The sequence below is a fragment of the Juglans microcarpa x Juglans regia genome, chromosome 2D (assembly GCF_004785595.1).
Source record: "Juglans microcarpa x Juglans regia isolate MS1-56 chromosome 2D, Jm3101_v1.0, whole genome shotgun sequence".
In the NCBI taxonomy this organism is placed as follows: domain Eukaryota; kingdom Viridiplantae; phylum Streptophyta; class Magnoliopsida; order Fagales; family Juglandaceae; genus Juglans; species Juglans microcarpa x Juglans regia.
This window is the reverse complement of record NC_054596.1, coordinates 17,513,399-17,524,008: the sequence shown is the minus strand read 5'-3', so window position 1 is coordinate 17,524,008 and position 10,610 is coordinate 17,513,399. Positions and strand designations below refer to the sequence as shown.

The window sequence follows — 10,610 nt, the reverse complement described above, 5'->3', positions numbered from 1 at the left end:
GATGAAGTGGTCTCATCTCATGTTCTCTTGACCAATAGGCTATTAAATGGTCTAAGAAATGGAGCATTTTGATGGTGGTTTGAGTTGTTAAGAAGAAGTCTCCAAGTCGTCAGGTCACTTGCTTTTTATCTAACCCCCTTTTTGCATGCGCCTCGGTAATGGTGAGGGATGCCCACTTTGCATGTCTGACATCTTCCTTCTCCTTTCGCTTTTTCCCTTCCCTTCCCTTCCCGTCCCGTCCTTTCCTCTTGATACCTTCACTCCATTGGCCCCTATTTGTCCTCTCCCTCTTTCTTCTTTTGTCTCCTAGTGGTGAACTTTAGGACTAGGCCAGGTCTTGGGCTTGGATATTTTGTCCCTTACAATTGTCCACGATTCTTAAGATCGAGTCACTTTGAAACAAGGCCTTGAGAATCTTCAAAATAAAATATACGACGGAGACAAGATGCAGTGATCTGTGACAAAACAAGTTTCGAGAGTGGGTCCTTGGTTCTTCGTTTCGCTTACTTTGAGCAGTAAATACCTCCCAAGGTGAAATTAGGCAGGATGTGTGCTTGACCACATCAGGTGTGAGTGCGAAGCTAGAATGCGGTGGGATATGTGCTTGACTGCTTAATATGCGAGCGTAGAGCTCGAATGTGGTTGGAGACGTGCTCGATAGCATAATATGGGAGCGCGGAGCTCAGATGTGACGGGATGTATACTCAACTGCGTAAGATGTGAGCACGGAGCTCAGATGTGGCGGGAGGTGTCTGAATGGTCGTCTGGACTAGTTCTGGAACTAGTGCCTAGCCTAAACTTCACAATGAGTCTAGGGACTCGACTTGGTGGCATGAAGGTCTGCAAGTCAATGGATTTGTGTCCAACTGGTCGTGTGGGCGAGCCCCAAGACTCTAGCTCGACCAATGCATTGTGGCGAGTCAAGGCGAGCGCAGAGCTCGAATGTGGCAGGAGGTGCACTCGACCACGTAAGATGTGTAGTCGGGCAACTTGTCTGCATGAATGTTCATCGTTGTTGAAAAGTGTGAAGCATGTATGTTCGTCCGATGTTTTTGTTTTCGATTTACTGTTAGTGTTAGAGTTTGTATGAAGTAACCTACGTAAAGTGGTCAAAGGGCCCGTCGACCCCCTGGGTCTGCCTTAAGGCGTTGTCGAGCTCGTCGACTAGTTCCTAAAGGTAACCTACACAAGGCAGTTGTGGAGCTTGAAGGCCGGTTAACTCCAAAAGCTCTTTCCTGGATGTAACCCGCTAGCAGCAGTTATGGCTCGAGTGTGACATTCGACGCGAGTCTAGGGATTCGTATTAGCGCGAAGGTTGGCAAGTCAAGAGACTTGTGTCCGAATGGCCGTCTGGACAAGTCCTAGGACTGGTGCCTAACCTAAATTTCACGACGAGTCTAGGGACTCAATTTGGTGGCACTAATATTGGCAAGTCAAGAGACTTGTGTCTAACTGATCATGTGGGCGAGCCTTGGAGCTCTAGCCCGACTAATGCATCGTGGTGAGTCAAGGGACCTGACTTGGTGGCACGAAAGCTGGTAAGTCAAGGGATTTGTATCCGACTATTGTGTGGGTGAACCTTGGGGCTTTAGCCTGACCAGTGCATCATGCCGAGTCAAGGGACCCGGCTTGGCTGGAGTGAGAGTCAAGAGATTTGTACCATTGTGTGGGCGAGCCCTGGGGCTTTAGCCTGACCAATGCATTGTGACAAGTCAAGGAATCCGACTTGGCTGAAGGAGATGCTTGTCCGTGCCAAAAAAGGTCAATTCGGTTAGCGTAAATAACCCAAATCACAAAGTAAGGTGGCGAACCTAATTTGGCTTACCAAAGCGCAGTGAAGGTTGGAGGCATGCCCGTTGAGGCCTGTGCATTGCCATGTTTCAGCGGTGACAGAGGTTCGACGTGTTCGCATGCATGTTAGTGCTAGGCAATTTGTTCCGATGGAGCCATATTGGGATGTCCGAGTGGGGCCATGTTGACTGAAATTTCCCACAACTAGTCGTCGTTTCTTCGCTTTTGTCTCTTCTTCCTTCTTCTTTTTTAATGAGTGAATTTTGTTGTGTTGAAAGCAGCTGACTAGCTTTATTTTTCGGGCGGGAGCTTTGCAGCTTGTGGTCTGTTGCTTGAGTGGTTGAGGCGAGGGCTTCATGCCCGAGCAGACTAGGGCGAGCTTGTTGGGCAAGTATGTTGGGCAAGCTTGTTGGGCGAGTATGTTGGGAAAACAGACTTTGGGTTGGTTGGGAAGTTCCTATTTGTACTGCCTGTGGTCAGGCAACCTGTGGGGTGGCTAAAAAGAGTGGGTGCTCGCCATTAGAAGGCTGAGCAAGGTGCACGTAACCGTGCGTGGCCGAGGATGACGTGGTCGTGCATGTGATGGTCAAGAAAAGTGGATGCCTACCACTGTGAGGCCCAGCATGGTGCATGTACTCATGCATAGCCAAGGATCACATGGCCGTGCATGTGATGGCCAAGAAGAGTTGGCGCTCGCCATGCACTATGTGGCCGAGCAAGGTGCATGTGGCCATGCATAACTGAGCATCACGTGATCATGCATGTGATGGCCTAGAAGAGTGGGTGCCCGCTGTTATATGGTCGAGCACGATCTCGGGTCGAGGGACAAATTGCCCGCTACTGGGTGGCCGAACAACATCTCGAATCGAGTTGGGGTGCCGCCATTAGAAGGGCGAGGAACTTGGTCCGTGGAGTGTCTTGTATGTGATAGAAATCGCCGGCGACCTTGGTAGTTCCAGGTGGTGATCTTGCCAACTCACTAGTGCTATGGGAGGGGGCCCGCCGAGTGCACGGCCTCATGCACCCCTTGCCTCTTGGGTGCATGGCATGCACATCCTCTGCTGACTGAGGATGTCTGGACGGGGACATAAATTGCTGGCAAGCCACATGGTAGTTGTTAGCAAGTTTAGTTCAGTTGTCTCGGGTGCACATTGTCGTGCACTCGTTAGGTGCACCGTGCACGGTCCTCGACAACGGGAATGAACCAGATGGGGACAAAAACTGACGATGAGCCACGTAGTGGCTGCTAGCAGGTTCAATCCAGTGGGCTCACGTGAGCCTTTTGGGTGCACTTTGTCGTGCACCCGTTAGGCGCACCGTGCTCGATCCCCTACTGCAAGGATGAACCGGTAGAATATAGAACCCTCCGGCGGCCCAAGTGGTGGCCACCGGCAAGGACTTCCGGCCTGCAGCAAGCCTCCCTTTAGTACTGCGGCGAGAATCCGCACTGTGCATGCTATGCACAGTCAGGACGTGCATGGGCAAGTGCACAATGTGCACCTGTTTGTGCATGTGCCTGGGTACTGTGCATGTAGGTGCATAGTGTTTTGCGTTGTACTGTGCAACTAAGTGCATAATATTTGCCCGCCAGTGCATGTGCTATGTGCATGTGTTCCGTCCATAAAATACACCCCACTGGTCGGGAATATGAGTTACCCAACCACTCAAGCCACAATGCCATGTGCAGGCACTTAAGTGCACAATATCGGTAATTACATGGGCGAAGAAGAGTTTACGCGTCCAATTTTTGCAATGGCATCATTAATAAAAATAAGAGTGGAAGAGCTGAAAATACTTATCTGGATAAAAGTTTATCAGCTCAGTCTGAGATGATTTAGCATGCCGGAAAATCGTCATTCTCCCACCTTCGGTGTAGAAAATTAATCAGATCCCACAGACGGTACCAACTGTTAATGCTGAAAAAATCGCACAATAGGCCGAAAGGGGAGAAAGAGTAATTTTCGACCTGCTATGATGATTCGGGCTCGATCGGTGTGGTCTGGAGCCCTCAGCAGTGGTCCGGTGCGAATATTTCGTGTTGGTGCGTACATCTATGGCGGAGAAAAGAAAATAAGCGTAGAGAAAGTAAAAAGATATGACAACACAGATTTACATTGTTCGGCATGTTGCCTACGTCCACGAGACAGTTGGAGAGGGAAAATCAACTATAATATTATAATATGATTGTTTACAGTCTCACATAACTTCTCATTTATCATGATACAATGTTGATCTTGAGTATATTTGCTAGAGAATACCTCCTCACTGGAGCTCCCCTTTGAGTGGTTGAAGAAGTTGAAGATGAAGTCCCCAAGTCGTCTGGCTGCTTGCTTTTTATTTGACCCCCCTTTCGCATGCGCCTCGGTAGTGGTGAGATACGTCTGCTTTGCATGTCTAACATCTTCCTTTTTCTTCTGCTTTTTCCCTTCCCTTCCCATCATTTCCTCCTGACAACTCCCTTGTCTCCTCTTTGTCCCCTCTCACTCTTTCTTCTTTTGACTCCTAATAGTGGCCTTTAGGGCTGGGCCCGGATATTTTGTCCCTTAAATAACCGAAGTAGGATCAAATGTAAGAAGATTAGCGTAACTCTCCTGCAGTGGACAGAAAGATAAAAAGAAGGGCTGATGGATACAACCAGTACTATCAAATGTAATGAAAATGTCCACCCCGAAAGAACTATGCAGCTGCCTAATTATCTCTGCAGCTAAGAAAAATGGAAAATCTCTTTGAGGGGAACATGTATTCCTATACGTAGATCCTGCCTTCTGGTTATTGGTGTTGCAAATACACTTCTCCATTACTTGAAACTTTCGTGCAATAATGTTGCTGCAAAATATTATTGTACGACAGTAGAAAAACTTACAAAAAACATGGGTGCTGACAGTAAGGAGCATCATACAAATTTTAAAGATCGTTGCCAAGCATAACTCTAGGATTTGCGGAATATAATTTTGGAATAGAATAGTTATTTTGGTTCAGTTTTTATGGCGAGAATGGTTATTCTATAATACCACTAAAAAATGAGGAATAGCTATTTTTTAGATAAAGAAATAAAAGATTTAAAAAAAAAAACTACCTTAAGTTATTTCCAAACAAAGAACTTACAAATAGTTTTTCTTTTTTAAAAAAAGGAATTTGTAAGGTTCTATGAGGGTGGTGGCCACCACCAAAGAAGTCCGGATGGTTGCACCAACTATTGGGGGTGAAGAATAGGAATGCTCTAGTAACATGTTAAAATCAAGCACAACTTATTGTCTTTTTCCATAGTAACATAAAATACAGCATTTCCTGAAGCTTCTGTCACAATTATGGCTCCAAGACGGATACATTGGTTTTTGTCAATACCCGTAGTTTCAATTGTCTGAAAGTTTAGATGGATAGATAATCAACATTTGAATGATCAGCCATTGATAGGAGGATTTATGATCCTTGGCCCCTTGATCTGTGCGAATGATTTTGGGCTAGAATTTACAGACTAAACGCAATTCATAGAATAAAATTAAAACATGAAAGAAACTATGCAAGAATGCAAGTCCTAGTATTATATGACCAATTCTCTTCATTTTGCTCAGAAACCATCAAACTCAAGAAGAAGGAATAGCATGAGAGCATTTGCAAAGAAGCATAGAAAGAACTGTTTGTTCCTTCTTCAGGTAATGTATTTTAACAGATTGGGGGTAGCCAAATTCATTTGCAAAAGTCAAATAGGAAAGAAACAGGATATAGAAGAGCATGCAAAATTGTCAGATCTTTATTATGAAGAAAAGAGTTACTGCCTGCATATTGATTTGGGTGTTTGAGTGAACCAAAAGATATGTAATTGTCATAGATATCGTCACGTATTTTTACAGGGGCATGCCAAGATAGTGAAGTTCACAACAAATGTTATGTTGCCAATATCATTAACAAAAAAAATTTAATTTACAAGACGATAGAAGGGACCTCCTATTGGATGCATAGATTAGAAAAATTGGGATGCAACTAGTACCTTCCTTCCTTGTAGTCTTTTTTGGGAGAAGCAACCACTTTATGCAAAGCATTCCCAATTATCTGATTTTTCCCCCTCTGTGCACATCACAGGCAACCGATCAGAGTTAAGAACAGCTTCATATTTCCAAACCCCAAGCCAAATTCGACTTTCCAAGACCTTGAAAGCACTCACAGCAAATCTTTTATGAAATTAAGGTTAAGTGTGTCCCGAATAACAAGGAACATCCCTAGGAATATAACAAGCATGATTCCTGATGACATAATCCTCTGTTCTAGTTCTAGAGGGAGCTTTCTCCCACCCCTAGCTGCCTCAATGAGGATCAAAGCTAAGGAACCCCATCTAAAGCGGGTAATGGAAGAAGATTTATTACTGCAAGGTTAATATTAAGCACTGCTGCAAATTGGTAAAGCCCATCAATATTTGACATTGCTACTTCAGCACCGACAGCAATAATAGCCACAGGACCTGAAACCTTGCTCGCAGATTGGGAGAAATTTAGAAATGTCTGTTTTAAGCTATCCAAAACATTAGATGAGAGACCCCAAAATTCTTTCCCAGTATAAGCAAAAGCCTCTAATAAATTGTTTGGAAAAACTTTCGAAATCTTTACATTTGGTGATAATTGAACACCAATTTTACCAGTTCCATCGAAATTCTCTTCTGGGGTGACTACAATTTGAAAATCCTCCTCCCCCCTCTCAATCTTGAGCAACACATTTCTTTCCGGATTTTTCTAAATTACATCAACAAGCTCAGAAACTGCACTAGGCCCAGCTTTTGGTAGTTTATTTCCATTAACCGCAAGTATTATATGGCCCGGAAGCAAACCATCTCGGGAGCAGCCGAAAAAACTTGAACCTCGGGCACAAACACCCCAGGGAAGGCCTCTCGTACAGGCAAACTAACTGAAAATACTTGGATAAAGATTATCACATATGCAAAGATTATATTGGCAACAACACCAGCTGAAATCACAATTACCCTATCGAATACCGGCCTGTTCTTGAGCAAATTTTCATCATCGACTGGAATACCACTCTCTGGATCATTATCAGGGAACCCCACAAAGCCAGCTAGAGGAAAAGCTCTTATGGAGTATTCTACATTGTTTGCATTGAATTTAGCTAAAATGGGACCAAACCCAACAGCAAATTTACTTACGTGGATTCCTTGGAGATAAGCAGCAAGGAAGTGACCACTCTCATGAACAATGATTATGGCTGTTAAGACTGCACCTGACTCCAAAACAGAATGAGCATTCTCAAAGTCTCCAACATCAAACCCAGAGATTGCCCAAGACCTAAAATCAGATATTTTTCCAAGTGGTTTCTACTCTTTTCCAAGAAAATTTGGTTCGTGAAATTCAAAGCGAGTCGTGATGGAGAAAATGAATAGCAAAAAGAAATAGGAGAATTTGGATACTGGGCTTTGGGCATTAGCCAAAATCCTGAGATAGGTAGCTTTGAATTGTTTACTCTGATGAGCGTGCAGGAAGAAGATGGCGGATAGGATGAGAGGTGGTTTCTTGGTTTTTTTCTATAGTGTGTGTCAGGGCATTCACATCCGATTTTTAAAATTATTTTTTAAAATTTTAACCAAAAAGATACTTCCTATAATTTTATTTTAAATTTTATTCATTCTTAAAAAACCTTCTACATCTCATTCTCTATCATTTCTCTATTTTATTAAAATAAATTCTTCTATTCTTTCTTTATTATTTTTTTCTCTCACTTCCATTTACAAATTTAACTATTTAATATTTTTTCTTATATTTTGAACTATTATTATAGTGAATATTTTAAACAAAAATTTAAATTATTTTTTTACGGGTTTGATAATATTTTTAAAATTATTATTTAAAACTATAATAAATATGAGTATAAGAGAAAATATAATTGATTAGAAGAATAATATATTTTATTTATTAGAATAAAATATTAATAAAAGATGATTTAGGTGATGAATAGTGATTCTCTATATTTAGAGAACTACTGTTCATCCCCTAAACCAAAATCCTAAAATAGGAAATGGGATGAGAGGGGATTTTTGAGTTTTTATCTAAATTCTTTCCTATAATTTAGAGATAATAGTGATATAGGAAATGAGAGGAGATGCTCTTAAGGAGGGAAAGATTTGGGCTAATGGGAGAAGAGTGGACGGGATAGAAAGAGGGTATGGATAATCCATGGGTCTGTGGAGGGAAAATTAGCGAGGTGTCTCCTCTTATTTTCCCCAAGTTCGATGTGTTCCCAATTTGGAATGTATGGAAGTCGGAGAGTTTTTATGAATTCCATTAAAAATAATAAAGAGTTATAAAAATAGTGGAACTCAAGAATATTTTTGGATGTAGTTTGCAAAGATTTTACCTAACAACCACATGTAGTTCTGCCACCATAATGGCCAGCCTGCCATCTTAGCATAAGGATTGATGGTTTGGGTCGAAAAGTTTGCCAATTTGTATTGAGTAATGTTAAATATAATTATAGAATTTGTAAATATCGTATAATTTTTTTAATGAAATTTATTATTAAAATATTAATTTTTTTTCATATAAATTTCAAACTAACCTTGTGCAAAAGTATTGGACAATACTTGCACACTTGTTTTTTCACACAAATATCATTTTTTATTTGTAGTTGGTGGCTAGGATTGCTATCCACCTTTATAGAAGCCCTCCTCACTATCGGCCTCACCCTCCTTGATCTTCACCCCTGTCCTCCCTCTTGCATGTCCGTCTTGTTGAATATGTGTACTGGTTTTTCACCATTTTCACTTGTAAATCTGCCCAACTTACTTCAACGAAACCAAACCCAAAAATAACTTTGTTAGATACATATATATGAGGCTTGCGAGGAAAGACTAATTTGCACGCAAGAAAAGAGTCACGTAAGATCTACATGACAGAGGACAATTAAAGGATAAAATTACATCAAATGCATCATATGGGTTCAAGGATAAAATCAACGAGTCATATCCTTCTAATATCAAAATAGATTCATGGAGATAAGTTCAAGCAAGATACCCGCGTGTCAGAATGACGTTATCAACGACAGAATCATGCTCGGGATTGTAACATATTATACCGAATAGTGATTCCAAAGGGATCACGCCATAAGTAGAACACTCAATTCTTATAAAGAGCCTACCAAGTACACTCTAGAATGATTCATTCATTGACTAAGATACATAATTTCCTCTCTAACTTAACCATTGGGGTATCCCCTTAGGGTTTCTCGATGTGTATTTTGTTTGCAAGTAGTTAGAGCACATCATTGGTATCGCTGAAAATTACATGAACAAGCTTTTCAAAATCATATACCCAATGCTATTTTTGTTAAACAAATCTCAAACGGTTGGTTGATCATTAAAAAAGGCCCAAGAAAAAAACATAGGAGAGAAAGTCTTCAACCTAGAAAAAGAGGAAGCTATCCCCGTGACTGAAAAATGTGCATAGAACCAGATGCTCGAAGTCTAACCCTAGAGGTCAAAGAAATAAGAAGAGGAGAAAAAATGAAGTGGAGAAAAAATGAATAAAAAAAAAAGACAAAAGAAATAGAAATCAAGGAGGTGAAGAGGCGAGTTGCGGATACGTAGAAGATGTTAGGTTTAGGCCTATTTGTTTTCATAAATGAGATGAAATAAGTTAAAATTAAAGTTAAAGAGTTAAATAAAATATTATTAGAATATAATTTTTTTAATATTATTTTTATTTTGAGATTTTAAAAGGTTGAATTGTTTATTTTATTTTATATGAAAATTTAGAAAATTTGTAATGATTAGATATTAAAATTAGATGAGATGAGTTGAAAGGAATTATGAAAATAAAGGAGGCCTTAAGCTGGTTCTTTTGAGTTAAAAGGATAAAAGCTACTAGAATGTAGAAGAGTAATGATACACTCACAACTCTTTTATAACCATTTTACAATTCATTTTTTAAACAACTAATAAAATCATGTCTTCCATTAAAAATAAATTTTAATATTATAAAAATGCCCTTCATTTCATTTAGAATTGTAAGATTGTTGTAAGGTTATCATTTTCTATGTTGCAATGAGAAATGATAAAACAACTATCATTTTACAATTTTTCTACAATCTTTTAATAAACTAATATTTTTTAAAATATTTATTTTAGCTTTGATTTTGATTTGATGTATTTAATTTTTTTTTAAAAAAATACATTACTAATGTTTCAATACTAATGTTTGGACCTATATTCATTACTAATTTTATTTACAATTTGTAAACAAAGTGTAGTTGGATTGTAAGACTATCATTACTAATGTTTCAATACCCTTTTAGCTTTGGCTGCCTTGATTTGTGTTATGATCGGTGTCTGTGAAGGTTTGGCCAAAGTTTGTATATATATAGTTTTGGGTTTACGTTAGGGCTGAAAAACCGACCGGTCGGTTCGGTTTTGAGCCCAAACCGAGACCGACCGTTCGGTTTTGTTAGAGCCTCAAAATCGGCCAAAACCGACCGAATCAGGGTATGAAAACCGACCGGTTCGGTTACCAGCAAGTTCACGGTCAGTTTGTCGGGTTTGGGCCACTGTGTTTGGGCCGGTTTTGGCACTGTTTGGACCATTTTAAGACCCAATTCAACCTCTTTTTGAGCTCATTTTGTTATTCAAAATCATCTACTAGAAAGACTTTTTTTTTTTTCCAGAATTTTTAAAATTAATTAATTTAATCAATTTCTTTTTAATTTTAATCATGCCATGCATATATTATTAGTAACTAATAACTATTAACTAGTAACTACTACATATATACTACTTATATTTTATAGTCTTATTATCTTATATACTAAATTATTAATTACTAGAT

General features: G+C 39.9%; 1 pseudogene; it reads right to left on the bottom strand.

Annotated features, from left to right (window-relative positions):
* Positions 1-5,949: 5,949 nt before the first annotated feature.
* Positions 5,950-10,368, bottom strand: LOC121249313 (annotated as a pseudogene).
* Positions 10,369-10,610: the final 242 nt, after the last annotated feature.